This window comes from Nomia melanderi, chromosome 5, assembly GCF_051020985.1.
Source record: "Nomia melanderi isolate GNS246 chromosome 5, iyNomMela1, whole genome shotgun sequence".
Taxonomy (NCBI): Eukaryota; Metazoa; Arthropoda; class Insecta; order Hymenoptera; family Halictidae; genus Nomia; species Nomia melanderi.
The window spans coordinates 8,262,186-8,286,948 of record NC_135003.1 but is presented as its reverse complement, the minus strand read 5'-3'; the positions used below and the strand labels follow the sequence as shown (position 1 = coordinate 8,286,948).

The following is a 24,763-nucleotide window of genomic DNA, read 5'->3' as shown; positions in this document are numbered from 1 at the left end:
CCGGCTGGCGGACGTTTTTCCCGGGGTTGCTTTTTTTCAGGGTTGCGTCAATAGGATCTCACGCCTGGGAACGAGCGGACGTAAAATTCTGATTAATTTCACTCTTGGATATCTGCAGACCTCCCGAGTTTTTCTCCGCTTATCTCCTTCGGTGGGAGGTTACGTGCGCCTCGATGGAAGGAAAAGTGGAACATTCGGAAAGGATGCGGTTCTTGTTCGATCTCGGAAATATCTGAGCACTGTGGAAACTGCTGGATACTGCGATCGTATAACGCTTACGAAATATTGGAGAAACTCATTCGCAATAGTAACGGCTACTCTTTCGTTCCCGATGTAGCCTTTATCGTTGAATGACTTTATCCTTGAAAAGAGAATGAAGTAATCTGTATTCTTAAATGAATTATTTTCAGATATTAGAGTTCTGTACATTTGATTCTTGGAGCTTAAGTAACGATTCAGTGAAGGTTCTTTATAAATTAATCTTTCGGTTTATACATGTATATTCTTACAAAGAGAAATAAGTTGGAGATGAAAACAACCATAACTATATTTATATTTATCAATTTTATTTCAACATTTTGCTACTATTCATCAGATAACGGTGACAACTATGAAAAGCAAAGCTTGTCACATAGCGAACAAAAGGTTATAAAGTTTCCCCAAGCATTTTATCCGTTTTTAGATCGCGACGCGTAATAGAGGGAAAACGCTCGCGACTCACTGCCGCTTTTGCGGAACACTAGGAACGTGTTTGCGATCGATCACCGGCTGTTGATCCCATTATCGCGCGGCAATACGATTTCAGGCGTAGCGTATATCTTATTAACTGTTGGTAGAACGATAATACTGGATGATAGTTAACACTAGATCATCGACATCGATTGCATCGCTGTTTTTATTGAAACTAGTAATATCGAAAGGTATGTTAACACGTTAGCTATTGATTTTCGTATTATACTTACAAAACAATATTACTCTACTAAGTCAAGAATTATTGATCTACACACTAGCCGTGAAATTAAATAATTCGTTTATTTAATAAATTTCCGGCAAAACAGGCGTAGTATAGATATTTCAAATTAGTGAATCGTAGAAAAGTTCAATAATTGCTAATAAATAATTTTCACGAAATCTATGATTTTCGTTAACTGTATGCTTTAAATTTAGAGTTAAGTGACGAGTTCCGCTAACCTAGCGATAAACAACCTAAACGATTAAATAACCTAGAGGAAAGGCAACCCAACCGCCACGTGATTACTTCTTGCCCGACTACCGGGTGAATCGGGACGCACAGACAATGGACGATATAATTATCGTCGGTGCCGGGTGCGATACGAATCGCTGATAACCGAGTTATCAGCTCGTCTTCGCCTAATGGCCGTGCGCTGTTTCTGTTTCCCCTCGCAAGTTCCGCGGAACGTTAACGATGCGAATTCACGGCCGATTATTAGACTCCGTTTCCAGAACAGTACGCGGATAAACAGCGGCGCGATGTAAGTTCGACGGGGCTAATTAATATCAGTCGTTGGAGCGAGGAATATTTAGACGTTACGAGGACGCGAATTACGCGCGAGAGCGACGGCTTCGTCGGCGCGGGAACTTGCTACTTTTGGAAACTTCGACTCCGACTCTAAGACGAACGTAAATATACGCCCCTCGAAGTGCGCTGTGCGTGTAATACGCTTACGGCGCGTAGCGGTATGCGTGACGCGGAACACGCAGTTTATCGATGATTCACGAAATAATTTTGATGCTGTTTCCGAGATAACGAATCGGACAAACCGTGATGTCTCTTTTCCTAAGAATACTACGTGAAATCGACTTCTTAAAATTTGACATGGGATAATCTTTAAAAAAATGTAAGATGATTTCTGTTTGTTGAAATTTTACAGAACGTCTGATAAGGTAGAAAAACTTCGCTTTGTTAAAGTTCCACTGGGTTCAAACTCCTCGATGGAATTTCGTAAACAAAGACTCTGTGACCGTGTTACTGGTCAACCGATCGTTCGACGTGAGTAAATACAACGATCGCCATGGAAACAGTGATTCGAAGAGGTGACGAGTAATTTAAGCGATATAATCGAAAACATACGTACTAACAGAGCGGGTAACAGTTCGTTAAGGCAATGGTACGAGAACCAGAAAGCGACGAAAGGATCGATGAATGACAGCGGGACAGACGGGTAAGGGGAGCAGGACGGAAAGGGACCGAGCGGGGGTGGACAGACGATGAAAAGCAGGCAAAAAACAGTGAGTCAAAGGACCCGATCGTGTGGCAAGGACTGCTCGTTAAACCGGAAAACAAACTGCCGAGAACTGACCAGGACGAGGTTCGAACTCACAGGCCTGGCTAGACAGAAAAACCGAAATGATACCGAGCCGCGTGTATACGGGCTTTTATTTCGTGCCTCGCGTGCCGACGCTCTGGCTCGTCGATCGAACGCTGAAACGAGCAAACTTGAATTTCGAGTACAATGAGATTTAAAAAGAAATTTTCTGTTTGTTTGGCGAGGAGAAAGAGCCGATAACAATACGAAAACTCTGACTGAAATACCACCACAACGGATGCACTGTTCAGTTATGGTCGCTATAGAACTACGTTCCACAGTGTTTTTGTATTATTCATTTGCAAATGACTTCCAGTTTAGAAAGAATACAACGCAGACTTTTAAAGATCACAAATAGCATCATCTCAAACTGCAATCCTCTACAAATCAATAAAAACTCGATAACAAGACTTCAGTGAATTATATACTGATGCACTTAACAAAGGAACCGTCTGCAATACAAATTCAACAACCACCGATCCTGATCAAAAATCGCTTAGCATCCAGCAATAGGTCTCAACTCCTCTTGTCAGCCGCAGTAACGATGCGATTTACTCATAATTTGAGAAAGACTCCGCGTCGAAAAGTCGCAACCGGTCGCGGTCCGCTGAAATACCGCTTAATTCCAACAAATCGTTCCCCGCTCGTGGTCGAGTGTGAATATGGACGAGAAAACGAGAAGGAAGAGAGAGCCCAGCCACAGAGCCACGAAGCCCGGGTAAGATGGGTCGAGATAGCGGCGGAACAGAATGAAATGGGTGCCGACTCGGCGGAGGAATAACCTTATTTACCAAAGGACCCGCGATTATCCTCCCCTCCCCCGGCCATCCGCTCACGACCCGAGCCGCGCGCGCTCTTATCCCTTTTCACCCATTCCCTCTTGCCCTCCGCAATCGTGGTGATAAATTGCCATAGTATCACGGGCGTATAAACAAATCTCTGTGGTTTCTCTATCCGAACCCCCTGACTAGCCTTTATCCCTTCACCCTGCCGCGCCCACTCCCCGCCGACCCACCTCTTTGCGCTTTCTTTCCCGAATTCTATTCGCTGGTCACTTCTCGCGGGACGCAATCGATCAATCGTACGCGAAGCTTCGCCCACTTCTCTCTCTTTCTCTCCTCGTTAAGTCCCCGCCGGTGTTTCTCCCTCCCCGGAGCCCGACTTTCGCCACCGTTCCGAAACGCCGCGGCGTACGGTCATGTATTAACGATCGATTTTCCCTGTGACAGGTCGGAGGGGAAAGTTTTTCCGTAAAATGCACCGGAGAGAGCGACAGCAGCACGGGGAGTTGCGGCTAGGTTGATCGATACTCTATGATTCCACACGATTTTCATTAAATCGAGTCGGGAAATCTTTATTTCCGCCGTGTGTAATTCGGAGCGCCCCGATCCTATTCCGACGAATGTTTAATGTTCGTTTCCCGTTCGATCGCTGTATTATTTAATTGAATCGCCGATGAAGTTGAATTTATATCGTGGATTCTATTCGTATAGATTTGCCGTGCCGAGGCATCGACGGATGTGCAGGAAACAATGGACATGTTTCGCGGCGATGAATAAAACGGAAATGTGGTTAATATTTATAACCTCCAATCTGCGAATATTTTGCTTTTCAATGAACTCTACAATGTTAAAGAGTCCGCGAAATCCGGATTTCGAGTTCGAAAAATTCGTTAACATAATTCGTCGGCATCGCACGGAAGAAAAATTAAAACGGCATGAAAAAATAACGCGCCACTTATGAGTTCACTCGCGACGAGCGACGTAGCTGGGAATATTAACGTATTTAAAAAGCCGACAAAATTTGCTCCGTGAATGGAGGAGATTAAACGTGCCGTAAAAGAATCATACGATTACGTGCATCCATTTTTGTTCGTGAAAGAGTAAACTGCCGCAGAAGGAGGGAAGATAGAACGTGCACGCAGCACGCTTGAAAGTACTTGAAGAATACAATATGCAGAGGTTACACTGAGAAACGCGGTCTCTAATTAGGTGAAACGGAGTAAAACCAACCGGGTCGCGGACCAGTACGCTCGCGCCGTCGTTTTCTGATAACGGAATCATAAATTGAAATTAGTTTTCGCGAGAATTATTTGCCGCGAGTGTCAGTCGCGAGGTGCTCGACATTTTTATTCTTTGTTGTCTCTCTCTTTCTGTCTTTCTGTCCCTCCTTTTTTTCTCTCTTTCTCTCGTTCCTTTTTCGAAGCTCGCTTCTCGCTCCGTTGGGAAGGTTTTCCAGGGTCGACGAATCCTTTATTGCGATGGTTTGTCCCTGCCCGCTCCTACCCAGACCCGCGCCCGACCCTTCCCTACCACCACTCCTGGAATCGTCCGACAAGCAGGATTATACCGCCGGAAATATCAATGGTCTCTCTTTTATCCTATCCCGGTGAGCACCTGTATATTTTTTTTCCTCCCTCCTTTTTTTGGGGGAGGCAACTTAATGGAATTACGTTTGTTAAAAATTCTGCGAATCGTAATGCGGTACGTTGCGAGATACAGTGATACCCCGCTTAAATTTCACAAAACTCAGGAACCAGTACTAAAATTCTGGCGTGCGAGGTATTTACATATAGTTGTTTGACTTGAACACGGCTCGGCTAAGTGAGAGAATAAATAAAACGATCGCAAACGAGATGGACGCAGTACATCGAGCAGCGACGGTTAGGATTCGATACTTCAAAGCTATGTAGTGACTGAAGAAAAATAAATATACACCATTGGGTTGCTAAGATTCTTCCGATTAAAATGAGTCCAAACGCGACGGAAATTGGACTAGTTTTATCGATTTGGAGCATTCATGTATAACATTTTTTTATTTGTATTAAACCGATAAAATTACATCACTGATGCTACAATTATAAAAATAGAACTAAAATTATGGAAAAATGGAACGAGAAAATGGAACCTATTTCGGTTCTGTCTCCAATGTCGACCCATTATAAAACAGCAAACTTAAATTCTGATTGTTTATTGGCCATTTAACTTTCCTGCAGAAAGTTCGTTGAGAGATTGAAGACCGAGCGTGCAAACTTTTGCGTCTACTGCGATTAACTAAACACAACGCTTCTAAAGTCATTAAACTCTTATCGATCTTTAGTTTCCAAGGAGAAGATAAAAAACAACATTCTAGAACTGTACTATGCGCACGACGAACACGGAACTATTTAAAAGAATTTATTGCTTAAATCGTATACGTCACCGTGCGAACTTCTGGAACATCTCTTTTTCTGTCTGGAGTTGCTGGTTAGAGAACAGAACCAGAATCAATTTAGAAAAATGAGTCAACCATTTGGTAATCTCAACAGACCTACCCATGCAACGTCTTCAGCCATACGATTTTTATAACCCAACAGATAGGAGACCCAAAAGGACACTGTGAATCATTTCGACTCCTCCCCGAGGGTTGAAAAAGCTTCGTCACTGCATCCACTGCGCGAGGTTCTGTACGATCCTATCACGCTTTCGATCGTGTCGTACCAAAGAGTCCCAACGAAAACAACCGCTAGGACTTCGTTCTTAGCACGTTGACCGACGGTCAATGTCCACAAAAATGAACGCCGAACCCGCGTTTTAATTTGCTTACACGCTTTAAACATTTTATTCGATCATTTTCTATTGATCTATTTCTTATCCAACGTATCCATAATCATTTTCACAGTCCTTATCTTATCAAGTTACAACTTTTTTAAATAGAAAAGTGTAACTCGATTCGTTTCACTTTCTCCATATTTACGCTACGATCATCGCAAATAAGAAAATATTTTTAAACGTTAGCTACGATCGTTTACTTTCTTAAAATAAAATTCACCTTAAAAACTGGTGAACAGTATAGCCCTTCACGACAGGGCAAACGCTTCGATTGTCTAAACAAGGGTAAAAATAATCGAAGTGTCTGACGCTCGAATTTCCCGCACCCTTAGAAAGACCGGACGGGGACTATCTATTTCGAGTTACTATCTAATCGTTCCCGCCAGCGATCCTTTACGCAAACTCTTTTCAATTCGCTCGATAAACGGCTCGGTTCCCGGTAAATATGTATATTCGGAGGGGATGAAGCGGTGCAAGGGTGGGAGAGAGCACCGCGTTACCGGTACACGGGCGAGACCTCGTTTCGCGTTCGTTCTCGTCCCGCCACGTCACTGTTGCTCGTCGCGTGAGACGAGAGACGCTCACGGAACGATTTTTCACGGACATTCTCCTCTTCTCTCCCTCTCCTTCATCCTACGTCTCTCTCGCCGCTGACGATAGACTACGAATATATCACGACGCGGATAGCGCGGCTGAGCAAGCATTGTTCAACGTCAAACATCCACCGACCCAACATCCTGCCGTCCCGAAGGGAATTCGGGGGATATACACGGTGTCCCTTCTGCAGCCACCCTTTTCTCCCTGCTCGCAGGTGCGTGAAAGATTGAAAATAGTTAGAACCTACTCGTGATCGAATTCTTTGCTTAGTGTATTTTATATTTTTTCAATCAGAATTCTGTTTGTTTTAGTAATAACGTGATCAACTTTTATCTAATGGTGGTCTAAAAGTTTTAATTATTTAAGCGGTGGAAGGAATTGTTGATGCGTTTACTGTGGTAGGTAAAACATATCGATAGATCATGGAAATAATAAAGATTTTTGTTATAGTTTTAATTTTAAAGAGAATAGGAAGGATCGATGCGACACACCCTTTGTATACGTCCGTAAGTTCAAAAAACTCATAAATTTTAAAAGCGTCATTTGAATCACTACAGTATAATCTGACGTGAATCATCTTACTGATGATTCTTATTGTACGAAGCTCTACCTCCATATTCGTCGCAAAGTTGAGACTGTATTTTTGTTTATCCGTTATTAGCACATTTAACGATAAAAACAAGTGCAACGGAATACACAAATGATTCGAACAGTAAACAGAAAATATCGTAGATCGCTATCTAAACTAACGAAGTTGCCAACTGACTGAAACTCGACATTTAACTACGGATTTCTATTACCCGTTACCGTATAGAATTCGAACGCGTTTCCCGCTGAATCCCGATAACGCTTAAGAGACGTTTGATCCCATCGCTATCCATACGACACACGCGTTATATGTAGGAGCGCATATAAAAGGGAAAAGACGCGTGTACGCGACCCCGTCCCGGCGATAAATCTGGTAGTTCGATGTCTCCATTTCTGGCGGCGTTCTATTCGCCTCGTGTTCATTTTATTTCAACATTATATGCTCTATCCTTCGAAACTGATAGCGAGACGCGCGGGCTTATGTCCTGGTAGCGTTCGCTTCGGGAGAAACGATTCACTGGAGAAACGTCTGTTACGATGTTCCAGCGAATTTGCATGGAGAACGTTCCGCGTGGTAACGGCGGAACGGAGAGACAGAGACGGAGAGAGCAAGAGCGTGTGCAAGAGTACGAGAAAGAACGAGAGAAAGAGAAAGAGAGAGCGGGAAGGCGAGAGAGAAACGGAGGCAGGGAAAGGTAGGTCGAAAGAGGAACGGAAATAGAACGCCAGAGAGAAACAGTTAATGGATTGACACGGTGGATTGCAATTAAGTTAACGGTCGAACGCTATTCGTGGATTATTTCTGGCGGCTGGAATGGTTTATAAATATCAGGATACGAATTCTGTTAATGCGAGCCGATGTGGTGGGCGCAATGCCTGCTGTATTCAACGCAAACAATTCGAATGAAGATTAAAACGGTGGAAATACATTGGCCAGAAATAAGCTTCCCGTCAGAAAATAATGATAGATCCGAGCAAATACGATTTCCGTTTCCACCCGACCGTTAAACAGAGAACTGTCCTTGGCTATCCCGGTAGCAAAAACTAAACGGTGTTTCCCTCGGAGCAAAGTGTCGCTAAACTAAAACCGCTCTGCGTAACAGATGTTCCGAGCCGGCGAGCTCGGTGAAATTCCCCGAACAATATGTTTACTGCAAGGAAGTTCAATTGGTCGTTTCCTGGATTTAAATCTCTGTCGTTCTTTCAATTGAAATTTTCTGTTGTTCGCGGGCCCCGTTTAGGAATGCCCCATTCCGCGTCTTCGCAAACCGCGGTTGATTGCAACAGAAGCACGAGGCCAGCTTAACGGAATCTTGTAGGCCAGAAGGGCACCGGTGGTGAAGATCTTAGAAGTTCCGCAATAAAAACTTGTGAAGGCCAGAATGGGAGCGGAATCCTCAATTTAGGAATACTTTCTATGGCGAAAGGTAATTGGAATACTTCAAGAACGAAGAAATCCGTTGAAAGTCCGCTGATAAGGGATGTACCGAGATTTCACATTCCAATTACTGCTTCCAATTTATCCATTCGAGCAATTTCGATTTTTCGTTTGATTTGCATTTAACGACTACGCACCTGCGTCTCGTTCTTTCATTTACAACAGTTTACTTTCATTATTTCATCCTACACCGAGTCTACATAAATTTTTGTGTTTTCCTTCTCGTCGCCTTCTCGTATTTGTTGCGCGTCTCGTTTTTATTAACATCATTCGTATACATTAAGTATCTTTCATCCCCACATAAGAGGAAGATTACATTTCATAAACAATCATAATAAGGAAAGGAGCGAGGTTTGAATCACTTCGTTTAAAAAACGCGGCCCGTTCTCGTGGCAATATTTATCACCGGCGTGCGATATCGCACGATTAAATCGACGAATATCGTCGGAGGGAGCCCGTTGATTCGCGGGAATTTACCCTCGGTTTTCCACCCTCGATCGTTCCGGGGAGCGTAGAGCACAGCGAACACGAAACGAATCTTCCCAGATTGGATCTGTTCGCTGCAGTTCTTTCTTTTAAGAAGCCCTCTCGCCTCTCACCCACCTCCCACCCCCTATCCGTCGGCACCACCTCTGGCCAAGTACCGGCGCGTATCCTAGTTGGGCTTTTCTTGCCCGACTTTCGCGTAATAACCGGAAGCGAGAAGCGGGGGCAAAGTGGATCGCATCATAAATCTACTCCGAACTCAACAATGGAGAGCCTTCGTCTCTCGCGGAGTACGATCAAAAGAAGTTTCGCGGAACTGGCTACCATTATGATAATCCGTCCACTATCTCATAACGGTTATAAAAAATGAGCAGTCGAGTGTATGTTTTAATCTCAACGGTTCCACGCCCTTTGTTCTCGCGCCTCGTCCCGAGACGGGATTTATTTCCTATAAATTCACGCGGCGTTCGCGAGCCACCGCGATTCGTCGATTTGAACGCGGAGTAATGTTTCGTTGCCGGTCCGTCTGTTCGGTTTCAATTGCAGATATTTCGGTGGTTCGATCGAGGGAGAAGGATTTATTGAGGCGAGATACGTCAGATTCATTGTCCCGATTGAAATTCGACGCGGTGGTCTATTAGGGAGTCATTACCGCAGCTTTCAACAGCTTGCACGCATTTTTGAAACCGTAAGCTTATAATAATATTTGGTATGATCCAATTATCGGACTCATGAGAATGTGGTTATAATGAAAGAATCTTTCTCTTGCCCCACTTAATTATGCGGTTATATAAACAAACAAATCTGGTAATATTGATTCGCGGAAAGAACTTCGGATTAAATCAGAGATTATCCTCATTTGAATTTCTCGAATTCGTGTCGATCGTGGATTACGATAAATATTCATCGCATTACTTAATTGTTATCCGATTCAAAGGTACTTGTTATTCGGCGTGAACATGTTCATTATTATCGTCGGTTCATTATTACTTAATGGTTTCTCAGCGTCGACTGAAGTTATTTATATCTCGAGCCAATACGCAACACCTGTGCGATCCAGGATTCGAGACAACGATCGTGGACTTTGGTACCTGCACGACGGAGCGCACTTTTTTAGTATATGTATACCTGGAACGATGGAATTAGGCGATCGTAGCGGTCAGCATTGGCTTCGGTCGAATTAGCTGGATTCATTTACACCGAACCGATCGGGTAACCTTCGAGAGAGCCCCGTCAGCTACTCACGCTTAGTGGATACGAGAAAGAAGAACCGCCTTGACGATCTTACCCGCCCTGACACATGGTACACGTGTACCGCACGAGTACGGATGCCTCGATTACACCGCTGATACTCGCAAGGACTCGCGAACACCTTTCCCGTGAGATTTCTTTCTCGATTTGTACATAATCGAATGATTCGCGTAAGACCTATGATTCACGCGTTCGCGTCTTTCCTCTTTAAAATTGAAAAGCAAATTTCATCGTAAGTAGAATGAAATTCTCGGAGATTAAAGTTCAGACGATGATGCAATTATACTCTTGAAAAGATAATAAGATTCGCATTGGCTAAGTGGTAATGGTGTAGATCATCAGCGAACCCTGTAGTAAGTTTATTCATTCAACCCTTTATGAAGTGTTTCGATGTCTTCTAAGTAAAGACAGTAGACAGCTCAATGGCATAACAAAAGGTCAGTTTCATTTGCTTATGGAACTCTATTAAGCTCTCTTTCAAACCATAGATCGACTATTTTGCTGAAAGATACTCCACAAAGAGCCGAGATAAAGCGTTACGAAAGAACACTTAAGAGTGCATACTCGACCTTAGGATTATATTTCAGTGTATTTTAGTTAATCAATCGTGGAATACATTTGTTATCAGCAAACTGTTGGGATTTTATGCATTCACGGTTTGCATGCGCGACGAGATATAAAACTTAACAACGTTTTCATTAAATTTAATGGAATGCAATTTTTATATTTGAATGTTATCACTCTGGCCACAAGTTAACCTACGGAAATGTTTACAAACGACATGACTAGACCTTTATCTATACTTAAACTGCAGCCTATATTCTACATTTACGAACATCTATAAATACGTTCGCTAATAACAGCAAAATAAATCTAATTTTTAGATATTGCAAAGGAAAGAGTAGATTTATTGAGGGACACGGAAGGCGACAGATTTCACGCGAACTCGGACATGTTGCTCGGCGTGACATCGAAGAATGGTTTGAAAAGAGGATGGGACGGGAGCAGGTCCAATTCTCGACACCTGCTCACAAATCGTGAGGACATTTTTCTGGCGTCTGAAAAATTTCCCTGCTCGCCGCTTTCATTCACAAAAGGGAGGTCGAGTTTCTCGAATGTTCGCTGACCTTTGTAACCTTTTATTATACGCACACGATCGCACAATGGAACGGTTCCTCGCTCGCCGCCGTGAGTATCCCCGTAAACTCGAACAAAGAGAAAACGACGAGGAAAAAAAATAGAAGACACCAAGAGTTCCCGGTCACAGCGAACGTTAATGGCATTTTCTATCGGGCTGAATTTTCATCGTGAAAGGCAGGTCTTTCCACGTTTCCGGCAAATCGAACCGTTCGCCTACGAAGCGATGGAAAATTATACAGCACCCGTTTCGCCGGTTTGACCTTTAAACCTGTTACCGTTCGACTCGGCTATTTTCAGTTTCATTATTCCAATTATTTTCAAATCGTTATCGGCCTCATGTAACATCAAAGAAAATAACGCGACTCGAGTTCTAACCAAGATCTCGGAAGACTTTCTCAATTATAGAGATTCTCTCAGAGAAGAAGAAAATCACAGAAATATTGTTTGCCTCTAATTGGTTATTAGCCGGGTGATTTAATACACGTGCGTTTTATCCTTCGAAAGGTGATACACGCGTTGTAAAACTTCCTTTCGCTGGGGAGAAGGGAAGAGAGATGCGCGGGCCGGATAAAGCGTAAAAGGGAGAAAACCAAGCGTCGCGTCTATTTAATATCCTCGAAGATTAAAATCCTCGAAACGGAGCCGGGAATACGTAGCGGGACACATCGTAAGGGGCCTATATCGATTTCGAGGTAAGCAGGAGAGAGGGGCCGTCCTTATGACGAAGTCGCCTCGAAGCTTACCGCATAAATCTCGTCGGCTTAGGCGGAGCAATGCTGAACACGCGACCGGAGGATCCTTTTTCGAATGTATATAAGCGCGCGCCGGAACGTATATCTTCATTCTCATACTTATTTCTCGGTACGTACGCGCGAGCGCGGTAGCGCGCAAAACCACGCTGGGATTCTTGCTAAATTCGCGAGTGAAAAAGGAAAGTTGACGACCTCTACGGCTCTTGCACGCGGCCGACACGGTGCGGCGTTGAATTTAGCTGAAAGAGGAAAGTTTTTATATTAAAGCGCGGACTATGTCTAGGTCGTTGAACGGGAAAGGACGTTCGGCAAACGCGTTCATCGTTCCATAATCTATACGCGAACCACGGATAACTTCTGCGCTACTTTTCCGGATCTAAGTTATATTTAATCCAATTTATCCTTTAATTTCATTAGTTGGTCTTACCACTGAAACAATCCTTCGGTTCGCGTTTTTCAAGCCGCCGAATGAACGTTCTACGAATCGAAGAAAGAATTCAGGTCGTGATTTAAACAGCAATCTCCTGTGATTAATACGCCGCTAAAAGACTTAACCGTTGATCGCCTCGTGAATAATAATAGAGAAGGTTCGGGTCACGTAGATTAACAGCTTTCTATATTCTTTTCACAGGCTCAGGGCCCGACTGCACATTTCTCACCACGCACTGGCTATCCTGGAGAACTCTCAACCCCGCACACAAGCGTACACTTGAGCGGCCACTCAGCCACTCCGACGCCTGCATTCCTAGAAACCTTGTTCCCAACATCTCAGTCTTGAACTTCTTCTTCTCCTTCTGCTTCCTCTAACTCTCCACCCTCCTCGTTCGCCTCGAAAAACCCCAGCGTTCCCGGAATCCTATACGTTCGAGAGTATTTTCCCGCCAAATATCTCGGAGCATAAGCAACGTGTCAAATTACAGGCCGCGTAAATTGCGGCCAATTGCCGGTCACGTGAAAACGAATCGATAAATTACCCCCTAACGAAATGCTTTTCCTGGAACCTGGCTTCGCGATAAGTGTATTCCCACAAAATGGCACATTGTGCTCGACCGATTTATGCAGCCGCTGGCTGGCTGACTGGCTGGCTGACGCATGCACGATCGCTTGGCAAGGAATCATTACCGCACCGAGTAGCTGTGTTTACAAAAGAAGTTTCGCCGTTTATCACGATGCCGCTCGGAACGCGATTCATCACCGGCTGCATTGGAATCGTGTGTCAAGGATTTGCCAGAAACTAAGCTTCATCGATTACTCTTCGCTGGGATAAAGTTTAATCGACACTACCGTCGATCGACTACAGCATTGACTGACAATGTATCGATATTTTTCCCGGTGATTGCACTTTCGACGACGAAAGGTCAAGGTGTTTTGTATACTTCTTGCCTTCACACCTCATTGGCCATGTATACGAGTTGGTGAATACGTAAGCATGTTTTTCGGAGTTATTGTCGCTCGACGTTGTTATTGAATAGATCTGATTTCGGTGAATTTTTGTCGGTCGAAGCGGCGTCTGTGAAATTGTATTGGTGATTTCAATGTCACTTTATTATACTTTCCACAGTAGAATATTTTAAACGTGTAGCCTTACGTGCAAAGAGTATTTTTAACATTTGAACAAGGTTTCTTGATAGTTACCAATTTAAAAAAGTAATTCTATGCAATTACTTATCTCTACAAAGTTGTGAAACCGAAGAACGAAGGATATACATAACATTTACATGTACATAAATATTTAAACGTGAAAACGGTTTTCTTGATCTCTATTTATAGAAACTAAAATTATCCAAATACTCGTACTATATTCCTTTCTGAATTTTAATATAAATTTGTTTTAATATTCCAGTCATAACGTTACTGGGTTCATTTCTCATTTCATGATTGAAACGAGTTATTTTAAGCAAAAGCAATTATCGGTAAGACGCGAGCTGTTATGAAAACGCGATTAGCAAAGTCGGCGTTGATAAAAATGGTTTTGCAGTAGGAATAACGTTAATTCATTAACTGCAACGACGGACACGGGTGGTAGATCACAGGATAACTTATCCGAATAAATTATATTTGGAAACTTGTCGATATGAATACTATTGTACCATCGATTAGCAAATCTCGAAGTGGTAAATGCACAAAGTAGGGTAATACAACTCGATTCAACAATTTTATGTATTGTTTCTGTATTCTTCGTATAATGATAAAATTGCTCGACGATCAACACGTTACAAAACGTTATATGGAAAACATTGGACTGCCAAATAGCGCAGGATTAAAAAACATCGAAAGAAATCCAGTACTCGCGAGTACAATCGTACCTTCTTCGTAGTTGGAAACGATGATCGTCAAGTGCGCTCGACAAAAATACAAGGTTAACGTCACTCGTGTGCGAGAAAGATAAGAACCGGACGCATCGTTGCCATAACTGGTGCAATCGAACGCTGCGACTGAGGCCTATCTTTAATTATATTCTGAATTGCGCAACCGCGCCTGACCGTGGCCGCAACACTTTCCCGCATTCTTTTTATTAACAGAATCGTCCTACGATTCGAACAGAAAAAACCATACGCGTGTGTCATACATTGTTAATTAACCTTTGCATAAATTCCCACGTATAGAGAGACAGTTGGATGGATTCTATTAATTTATAAAGAAGCACAGTCTTTCGAGCATACCACGTCAATAACAGAAGACTAACGAGAATCTAACTTCATTTGAATTCGTTATTACAGCTAGAAGAGACGTGTCACTCGAAACGTAGAAACTCGCGTGGTCGGGGAAACTTCCGTACCGTGTGCCTTCGTAAATTATTCTAGGATCCTCGGAATCGGCTTTTGTTGAAAAATTTCTGAACGGTCGAAGAATGGTCTTGACGCAAACCGTCTACAAATGCCCAAGAATCCCACTTTGCCGACAACAATAAAATAATTAAAACCCTGTTCATCTTTGAAACCTTACTTGGAATGCGATAAACAAATAGTAAAGCGTCTAAGTTTTCCTACAGGCATTCTATTCGTGGTTATAAAACAAAACAACGGAACTTATGTGTTTTCGTTTCAAAAATATTTTGTTGCCGTTTGAAGTATCTATTCATAATTGTCGACCTTCGTATCGTCATGTTCTTATGCCAAAGAGAAACCTGTTCTTTACAGTTCATTAACAATGATCGAATTCTTCCATATATTTTAATTCTCAAATATTTTAATGTAATTATAAGCTACCACATTTCATTGAATCCACGTGACCATAAATGTAACATGAATTCCATCTGTAGGTTGCCTTCACAGTATAGGCGATTTAATATGTATCGCATTGTTAACTGCAACAATAACATTCAATTCGCAGCGATTGAATGCTGATATTACGTCATTGTTATCCTGTTTCAACGTCTACTATACTCTCTTCGTTTCCATATTTACTCAACCAACAGTTCTGTCATTTCATCAACTCGGAATGTCCATGTGAAGATAAACCATGTTAATTTAACATTTACTATCCTGTTAACATTTCGATACGAAACATTCGAAACTCATTTTCTCCGAAGATCACGGTTTTTTTTAGTAATGTCATCGTCATAACAGATAAGCGATTCTTCGCGTCATGACTATGAAGTCATCAGTCATGGAAATATTAAACCGAAAAGGAAAACAAAATAAATAAAAAAACAAAGAGAGAAAGAGAGGGTGGGGAGAGAGGGAGAAAGAGAAGATCAAAAAGCCGGTACGCGAAACGAGCCGATATTTCGGGCAATAAATTGTACGCCATTTTGCCGCGATGAAGCATCGAAGGGCCAAATTAGGCCATTCGATTCGCCGTAAAGCAATAAGCGTCGAATGCATGGTGCACCGATACGAAGAAACGGTGTAGTTAATAATTCGATAATTTTACAGGGACCGTGTAATAGGGCGTCGTTTTATGGCTGGTGCACACCGTTGTGTCCAATCCGCACGCGTGGATCCTCCAGACACGGCGGCGCGCAGGGATAGAAGAAGCTGGGGAACGCGCGGCGGACAAGTAACGAGGTTACCCGGACATCCCCGCAATTAATTTGCTTGCAAACGGTTACGCTTTTGCGAATAATTATTCAAAGTTCCAAGCCGCGCCAGTGCAAAGTGCAGCCACTTAGGGGAGGGTTGAACGACGGGCGCATCGACGACGTTGCATTAAAACACAAAGTCGGGCGGCCATAAAGAAACCCGGGCTGTGTTTTCAGTCAGTTACCAAACTCGCGAGAAAATAAATCGGCGATTCCACCGGGAAAGATTTCAAACGCAAATTGGTAAATGAGCTCCGAGTAAAAAGTGCTTGAAATTCAATCGGTACCTAGGCCGGTGGATCCTTTAATTCGTTGATCGGCCAACTTTTTGAACATTGATGTTTACATGAAAACAATTAACCTTGGCGTTATTGTTCGAACTCCGTCCGGTTCGAAGCGAAGCATTCATTTCCTGTTATCATCAACGTTAACTCTTTGAATGCTGTGGGCGCATATACGCGTCTAGCGAATGCCATCGCTGAGAACTGTGGGCACATGTATGCGTTTCTCGATCTTTTTAATCTCATACCTGGCGTGGTGATAATTATAAGTGTATGTGATTAATATACGTGTTTCTTAGCATTATTCAATCTGATGAAACTGAGAAATTACAATTACAATTTAATTGCAACTTAATTAATTGTACGAGTTAACATAATTCGTTGATCATCAGATGAGCAGAGAAATATTCCGCCCACACGGAACATTTCCGCGGGGAGTATTCAGCACTCAAAGGGTTAAACGACGAACAAATAAAAATTCGACGCGAACATTTTGCCCGCGTTGCTAACTGAACACGGAACAAGGCATTTTTGTAATTCGATTTTCATTTCCACCCATCGCGTCTTCAATGAATATCTATACAACGATTAATTTAACTGTACGCGAAGATTGAGGACAAATAAAAATGACCGAGCGGATTTTAATCTCACAACGAATGCGAGCGAAATGTAACTTGTACGGATAAAAGTGTATAATTGAGTATAAAAGTGTAGAGAAACTCTGCGGAATGGAACGTGATTAAATAAATTTAATGAATGTATTCAATGAATTCATCGATTGACCTTAAACCGCTGAAAAGCTTGAAGGAATAAATGAATTTATTGTTTCGAATTGTTTATAAAAAGGTACGATTCTGCGTGAGCATGAACGGTTCACAAACGATCGTGGAACTAAGGTAAAACATCTTCTCGGCTGCAGCTCGAGTACTTTTTAAAGGTACCGGTTCAATAAACCGACAGTCAATAGATGTAGAATAAAGAGCGCGCAAGCATCATTAAAATACAATCAAAAAGGAGGCCTGGCGACGCGTAATTGCAGCTGTTCGAACGCGTCGTTAAAATTTAGTCCGATTACACGAAAACGTTGTCGAGAGAAAAGGAGTTTAACAGGGGAAGTGGATTGGGGTGGTTGGCTACGCCGGTTTCGCGGGATTCTCTCCTACCTCCCCCCTCTCTTCCCCTCACCGTAGACGAAGCAGTTACGTATTAAAAGTTCTTTTCATATTTAATTACACTTTCTGGAATTTCGTCTCGTATCGCGGGTACCTTTCAATTTAATCTCATTTCCATGCACGCTTTTCAAACACCCACGCAGGAGAGAGTACGACCCCATTCATCGACGCTACCTTGTATTTTTCATGCGTTTCCTCCACTTTATTTCACGACAATCACCCCGCCGCTGAAGAATATCACGAGTCACTCGATCATTTATTATTCAAACAAGGTTTCCCGCGCATGCAGACCGACTAACGAAAATTAATTTAACCGGTGCACGTGGTTCGATGCGCGTTACTTAACGCGTTCGAATGTTTTCGCGTTACCTTACCCTGGAGACATACAAGATCGTTTATGCTTACACATCGGAAATCACGCGAGAACTATGTATACTTCAATCGAATCGACGAAAAAGCGAAAAGAGAATTGTTACGATTCCGAACAAAACGTTCCCCGATCGAAGCACACGATTAAATAATTTATAATCAATCAACACTCTGTACCGTGTTGACACTGAAAGTTCTTAGCAACTGAAATGTAAAATTTATTGCGCACAACCGATGATTGGTGGTAAAATAATGCGTCATTCGGACAGCACTAATGGGAACAATAAATGTTTACGATAAATCAATTCCGTCTGCAAAACTCACATGATTTTCCACTGTCGTTTCAAACGGAGCTATAAATGTTATTTAAATCAGCATGAAATATTCAAAGAATTTAGAACGGAATTGCTGGATATCGTAGCATCATAATTAGTTAGTGAATCTCACAACGATTCCGTTACGCGATAAAAAATTAAGTCGATTCCACCGAGTTCAAGTGTTTCATATACCCGATTTTTTACTCAATGTCAAACTCTCGTTTCACAGTGATATCTCGGTGGCTCTGCAGCCAGAGGGATTTAATTGGCCAACACATGCGTCGCGCGATTTCGACATCGATGACATTGCTCTTGCTCGTAATAATTCTCTGGCAATGGATGGGCGCGGAACGTAAACAATGAACGGAATAAAAGAGAGACCGAGACGACGCGGCGACGACTTTTCGAGAGCGAAGCTCACTCCCCGGGAATATGCTTTTCTCCGATAAGATAACGTTTCCGCGCGAAGAATCTTAAATAGATCGTCGAAGAGGCATCGGCGTTCCTCGAACTCGTGTTACACGCCGGATGATTAAAACCACTCCTTCAGTGTCAGGCATAACCGATTAGAAACTCCGCGAACAATTTCTACCTCTGGCCGCGAGAAAGAAGACGCCGGCCACTTTCTCGTGAACCAGTTAGTTCGCTATTAACCCTTTGCCGTACCATTTTATTCACGCTGCGCTCGCCAAATCTATTTCACTTTCAATAGTTTGATAAGATACACAGGAATTCTCTGTTTTTTATAATTATACACTTTCTTCGAAAGTACAATATTTAAGATAACGAAACTGTTTTTTGCTTCGATTTATATACGACGACAAGTAACTTTCACTGAATCGAACTCAAAATCTTCATCGCGAATCTCACTTGTCATTACACGGCTAGGGGTTAAGTTTCCACGCGTAAAACATTTCCATTAATTTTTAGCATTTTACGAAGTCATAAACAGAAAACCCCATCGTTACAGGAATGCTTATACTTTTGAAAGAAATTACAGATGAAGAGGAAGGAATAATTTGTTTTTCAATTAAAAAGTAACTAAATAATTGTTTAATCACTGAAATTGAATATTTAAGTACTGATAATACTCGGTGTGTATTTGTCATTGAATAGTCTAATAAATTGTGTCCAACTTCGATTTCCATTAAAATTTTCGTGAAATAAATAATCAGTTTGATAAACTTCATTCGTGCGGATTTTCATATTTCGCTGGTTTTATTGTACCTGTTCCATTGTATACCACGTGTTTATCTGCTTATAAGATTGCGCAACACTCATTGATACATTGTTCGATACCGTGCCGAAGAGAAACGGGTGATACCCAGCGCGCGTAGTTTAAAATGAATGAATTTAAAGCATGATCCCGATGCGCGATAACGCAAGCTGTCATACGTCGAGGCTGACGACGAATATATTTCATCGATTATAACATTGCTCCGCGCGTCGCTCGGGTCCCGCGAAAATGTTGCACAGACATTTCCATTCTTCAAAGAATTATTATCCTTTTTTTTTAAATGTTCCGAGAACCGTTATTAACTTCAAGTTCTATAAATAACTTCATAAACCAGTCGCGAGCTTTCACGAACTGTCATATAAAGTGACGTTTCGAATGCGCCGACCTGATATACGTTTCAATAAAATATCGGCGGGGCTAACTTCACCCGGATCAGTGAAAAAAAAGCGAGAGAATGGAACCGGCGCACCGTGAAAAAAAATATTTCGGCTGACATTTGTAAAAAAATTTGTTTACAAATACGGTACAGCTGAGAGAACAATTGCCGGTACGGAGTTTATAGCGGTCGCGGATTATATTCGACTGTCATGATTGTTGCCAAGAACAGTACCGAAGCCAATTCAATTTCCCTGCTACTCGAAACTGGCCCCTAACCTAATCATTATTCCCAGGGTATCGATATCCCGTGAACGGTTAAAAACGATTTTCAAATGTTGCCCAGTTTCAAGATATTAGGTTACCCGGAAAGTGCGACCGCTTTTTCAGAGGAAAAGAAATTACTTGTTACCAGGTGTTTGTTTATTAATTAATCTGCATTACGGAATGAACGAATCGAGAACTGGAAATGAATTTCCAGCGATTTCCGTTTCAGATTTCTCCATCTAGTTGTCATATGAAATACGTAACCTACGCGGCTCCTGTCGCTGAACATGTTAGCCAATCGAATAACTGCGATTGAAATCATTTATTCGAAAACATCATACTTCGACCGTTTACACATTAACACGTTGAATGCCGAACGATTTTACGGAGCAAAATACACGAATTAGAAAAAAAATATATTATCAAAGTACTTGATTGAATTGCGTTATCATTGTTGCGCGGATACTTGGCTAAACGTCATCGCCTTGGGTTGCATTGTTTTTAATATGGAACAGTTTTTAAATAATCATCGTTTAATTGTGTGAATTATAGTAATTCGATTCGGTTTGAGGTTACCTGTGACCCCCACGGCACTTGACGTGTTAAAAATTAAAATACGTATATACACAGTCAGACTGCTGTTTATGGACATCCCCACGTAAGGTTACAAACGTGGAAATACGTTTCTCTAGAACTTGAAGATATGAATCCGACAACAATGTAACAAAAACGATCATATCGAGAATCGTTTCGATGACGGGACCCGAAGCGACGACGTTCTGAGCTTGGTAACGAATATTGCGCTCGAAATACGAACTTGTTCGCAACGTACGACTTTGTCGATGACGCAATTGCTCGAAGGTTCTTTTCACGCTCGTTATCCTCATCACTTGGCGACGAATCGCGAGGATGGATTCGCAAACACGAAAAACAATAAAGAAACAAAATTGAAATGCGTCGTAAAAAAAGAAGTCGATCGGAGAAAATATAAATACGATCGAGAGTTTCCGGGAAAAGCACAGGAACGATATCCGCGCGACCGTAGACCGGATATCACTCGCGTCGTCGACAGACCGTGTACTCGTATCGATCGCAATCGCGAAAGGAACGTTTAAGATAGTATTCCCTTACTTACATAAATCGTGGCGGCGGCGATGTTGCGCTCCGTCGGCAGGTCGCTGGGACGAGAGCGGTATAGTATATCCAATAATCCACAGTGAACGATAAACGTAGTACTGCACTTGTTATAAAACTCTCACTTTCTTTTCTTTCTTTCTTTTACATAGATATATATATGTATATACATACACATATATACATATACATACTTTTTTCTTTCTACTTTTTCTTTATCGCCGACCAATATCGGCCATTTCCCTCGAATCACTGATTCAGATCACGCACACAAGAGAGAAACAGTCGCACCACCTTGCAGGTTTAAACGAAGCACACCTTTCACGAGGAAAGAGAAGCACCACAAACAATACAAGGCTGCATCAATGAAGAGTACTCGATGCAGCGGACGAGTCGTTGATTGAATAGCACCGGGTTTCCAACGTCTCTGCGCGTGTGTACATAAACCGTCTGGGCTATTGTATCCGGGGCGAGGAATACTCCTTTACTGAAAAGCACGAACGTTACTCGCAACCGCACTCGACAAATACTCGGGAGAAACTGGCGCGTCCGCGGGACAGCCGACGCGCGCCTCGTTCCGTCGCTATACGTACGGTTCGAGAATCGAAAGAAATCGAACGGTATCGATTATCGGACGATGGAGACCAGCCGGGGGGACAGCGGGAAAATCGAAACACGCGGAGCCAGATCGGCACGGTTGCCTCGCGAAACGACCCGTGACCAACGGGAAACCGGATGCGTCACCGGGATCTCTGCGTGGGGACACGCTGCGTGGCCAACGGAGACGAAAACTGAGCGAGCGATGCGATGGAACGCGTACGTTCACGAGGACGCGATGTACTAACCGATGATCGAAGATTCTCGCTCGCGACGGCAGAAACGAGAAGGACGGAAACCGAGAGACGAGTACCGTATGTACAGCGCACGCGCGCGTTCTAACGCGCTTTCGTTACGTAAAAGAAGTGCGCGTTGGTTGAACGTCACCAGAAATCGGGATTGGTATACACTCGCGGACCGGGGCCCGGTAAAAGACTGGGTGTCGTGGAATATACGCGTTACTGCGGACGCGAAAGCCGCCGGTGCGCCTAACCTACTTCTCCCGTTCGGTCGACTGGAAAATCTTCTGACCAGCAACAACGACAACAACGACGACAACGACGAAGAACGTCTGCGACGTCCGTCGCCGGTGACGAAACACGACGAACCCGCCGCACAACGGTAACACGCGGGCTCTCCTCGTTGCCTCTCCTCCTCTCTTCGCGACGCGGCAGCACGGACGGGACCTTTCCTCGTTCCTCGGGCTCGCTGTTTGTGTCAACCGCGACACCGCGAAACCAGAAAACAAACAACTGCCGTGTCGAGGACGCGTCTTGTTTGCAGGAAAGCTGGGCTCGACTCTTTTCTCACTGGGCGGAACTCGTTGTCGTCGCGGGGCGAAGGGGGGGAGACACACACAAAGGGAGAACAGGGAACACACATATACACTGTGACGCGCGCGCGCGCGTGCCCGCGGGAGGGAGCGAGAGGAAGAGAGAAGGAGAAAAGAGAGAAAGAGAGAGAGATAGCGCGGCAGTACGACACAATCCGACTACGACGGAGGTCCGACTCGAACTGAGCGCCGAGCGGCTGATCGAGGCCGACGTCGGCCGACTCGACCGACTCGGCCGAACGGAGGCGCTCGCCGATAGCGCGCTCCTTCCCTCCCGCCCTCCCTGCCGCTCCCCCTCCCGCGCTCCTGGCCTCCCTCGCCGTCCCGTCGAAGCCCCCTTGCCGTTTCACTCCCTTGACGCCCCGCACACCCTAGCCACCAATACTTCGCAGCCGCCACCCTCTTGCCTCTTGCTCTTCCCTCTTACGAACACACGGCCCACCTTCCTCGCCCCGCTTCCCCTGCTGGTAGTCCACCTCCTCCTCCTCCTACTCCTGCCGCTTACAGTCTCGTGTTCCCGCTCTTTCCCCTCTGAAACAAGCCGTCGTGCTTCACCGCTCCACCCCCCTCGGTTGCCACCCTGTTCACCCCGTCGCCCTCTTCGCGCTACGTCCCGCCGAAGTTTCCGACACACCGGTAACTTATCGGAATTTACTCGTTACTCCGAATTCGTGAGCGACCGCGTGCGCCCACGATAACGTCGCGCGAGACCGCGCTCGCTCGCTCTCTCGCCAGTAGAGTGGTCTGGCGAGCTGCGCGGGACGGATTGAAGAAATCGGAGACGATGGTACCCACGTAAGACGATCCTGCGCGGGACACGGTAATTAGGTGTCGCTATCGATTCCCCAGACGTTGTCGATCGCGACCACGTCGGGTAATTAATTACGAGACGAGCGGAGCCACGGTTGCCGCGCGGTTTGATCGGTGCGCCTCGACGCAACGCGACGCGGGAAATCCTCTATTCCCTTTCGTTTCGACGGTGTCTCCTCTTTTCGCAGGTAAGCGTATGCACATTGATACGATAGATTTGCGTTTGTCGTTTGGTATTCAGCGTTTGAATCGAGAGCTGGATCGACATCGTTCTGAATAAAACATTCATGCCGGAATCATTCGCGACACTTCGCTTTTAGCTTATGAATGAGTATAATTTGAATCAGGAGGGAATCTCGTTGCGATAGTTAAAGGTCCGTGGGTGTACTCGTATTTGTACGAATGGTACGTTTTATTTTGTTACTGTATTTCTGTGCTTGGTTGTTGAGAGTAGAATTTGATAATGTTTCAAATTGTACTATTCTGGGAAGGAATGGGACAAGAAGGAACTGGTAGCGCTGATGTCTTATTTAAAATTGACGACAGGAATCAAAATGAAATGGAGACAATGTAACATTATCATTCTTGTCCCATCATTTTAAGATCGTTACACATTTCTCGTTATTTTTCCTATCTCAAATAGAAACTAGGAAAGCCGTTCGTTTCCATGAATGCTTGAAGTCTTTATAAACAATAAACGTTGGAGATGGAAGCCTAACGTGGAAACTATCGGAATATTCGAATGATCAGTGGCTCTGTTACCTGTTTCCTTTTCGATCAACTTGAATAATCGAATACTCGGCTCGGTTCATTGCAACGACTTTTGTCGGGCTCGGATTTCGAGTGTTCGGTAAGCTCTAGTCGATAATTGGCTTGGTATCGTCCTCGGTCGAGAGATTACCGTGAAAAGCAATCGTGTTGTTTGACGCTCACCGAGGAAACTGTTGTCGGGAGAATAGGTAAGGAGGTTTAGCCACAAATACTAATGGCGCGCCGGCTATACGCTCGTGTCCCTCCCTCTTCGTCCCCATTTCTCTCTCTCGTTTGCCTGGGAATGATACGATGAACGATACAAGGCGGAGATAGGTTATTACACGGCTGTGTTATGAGATACGATACGTAACAGCGAAGAGGAGAAGAAAAGTGACTAACGGGGCCGACAAAAGCCGAGCGAACGTG

General features: G+C 43.8%; 1 protein-coding gene across 6 annotated transcripts in view; it reads right to left on the bottom strand.

Moving 5' to 3' along the window:
- The window catches only part of LOC116430907 (uncharacterized), a 348,971-nt gene extending 325,974 nt beyond the window's left edge, over positions 1–22,997 (bottom strand). For 2 of the 6 annotated variants that reach the window (XM_076367565.1, XM_031985600.2), the window contains exons 1-2: positions 22,436–22,997; positions 21,347–21,832 (exon numbers count right to left, since the gene is read on the bottom strand). The gene's annotated coding sequence lies outside the window, so the exon portion shown is untranslated. The other 4 variants (XM_031985602.2, XM_031985601.2, XM_031985605.2 and 1 more) reach the window with 4 other exon arrangements.
- Positions 22,998–24,763: the final 1,766 nt, after the last annotated feature.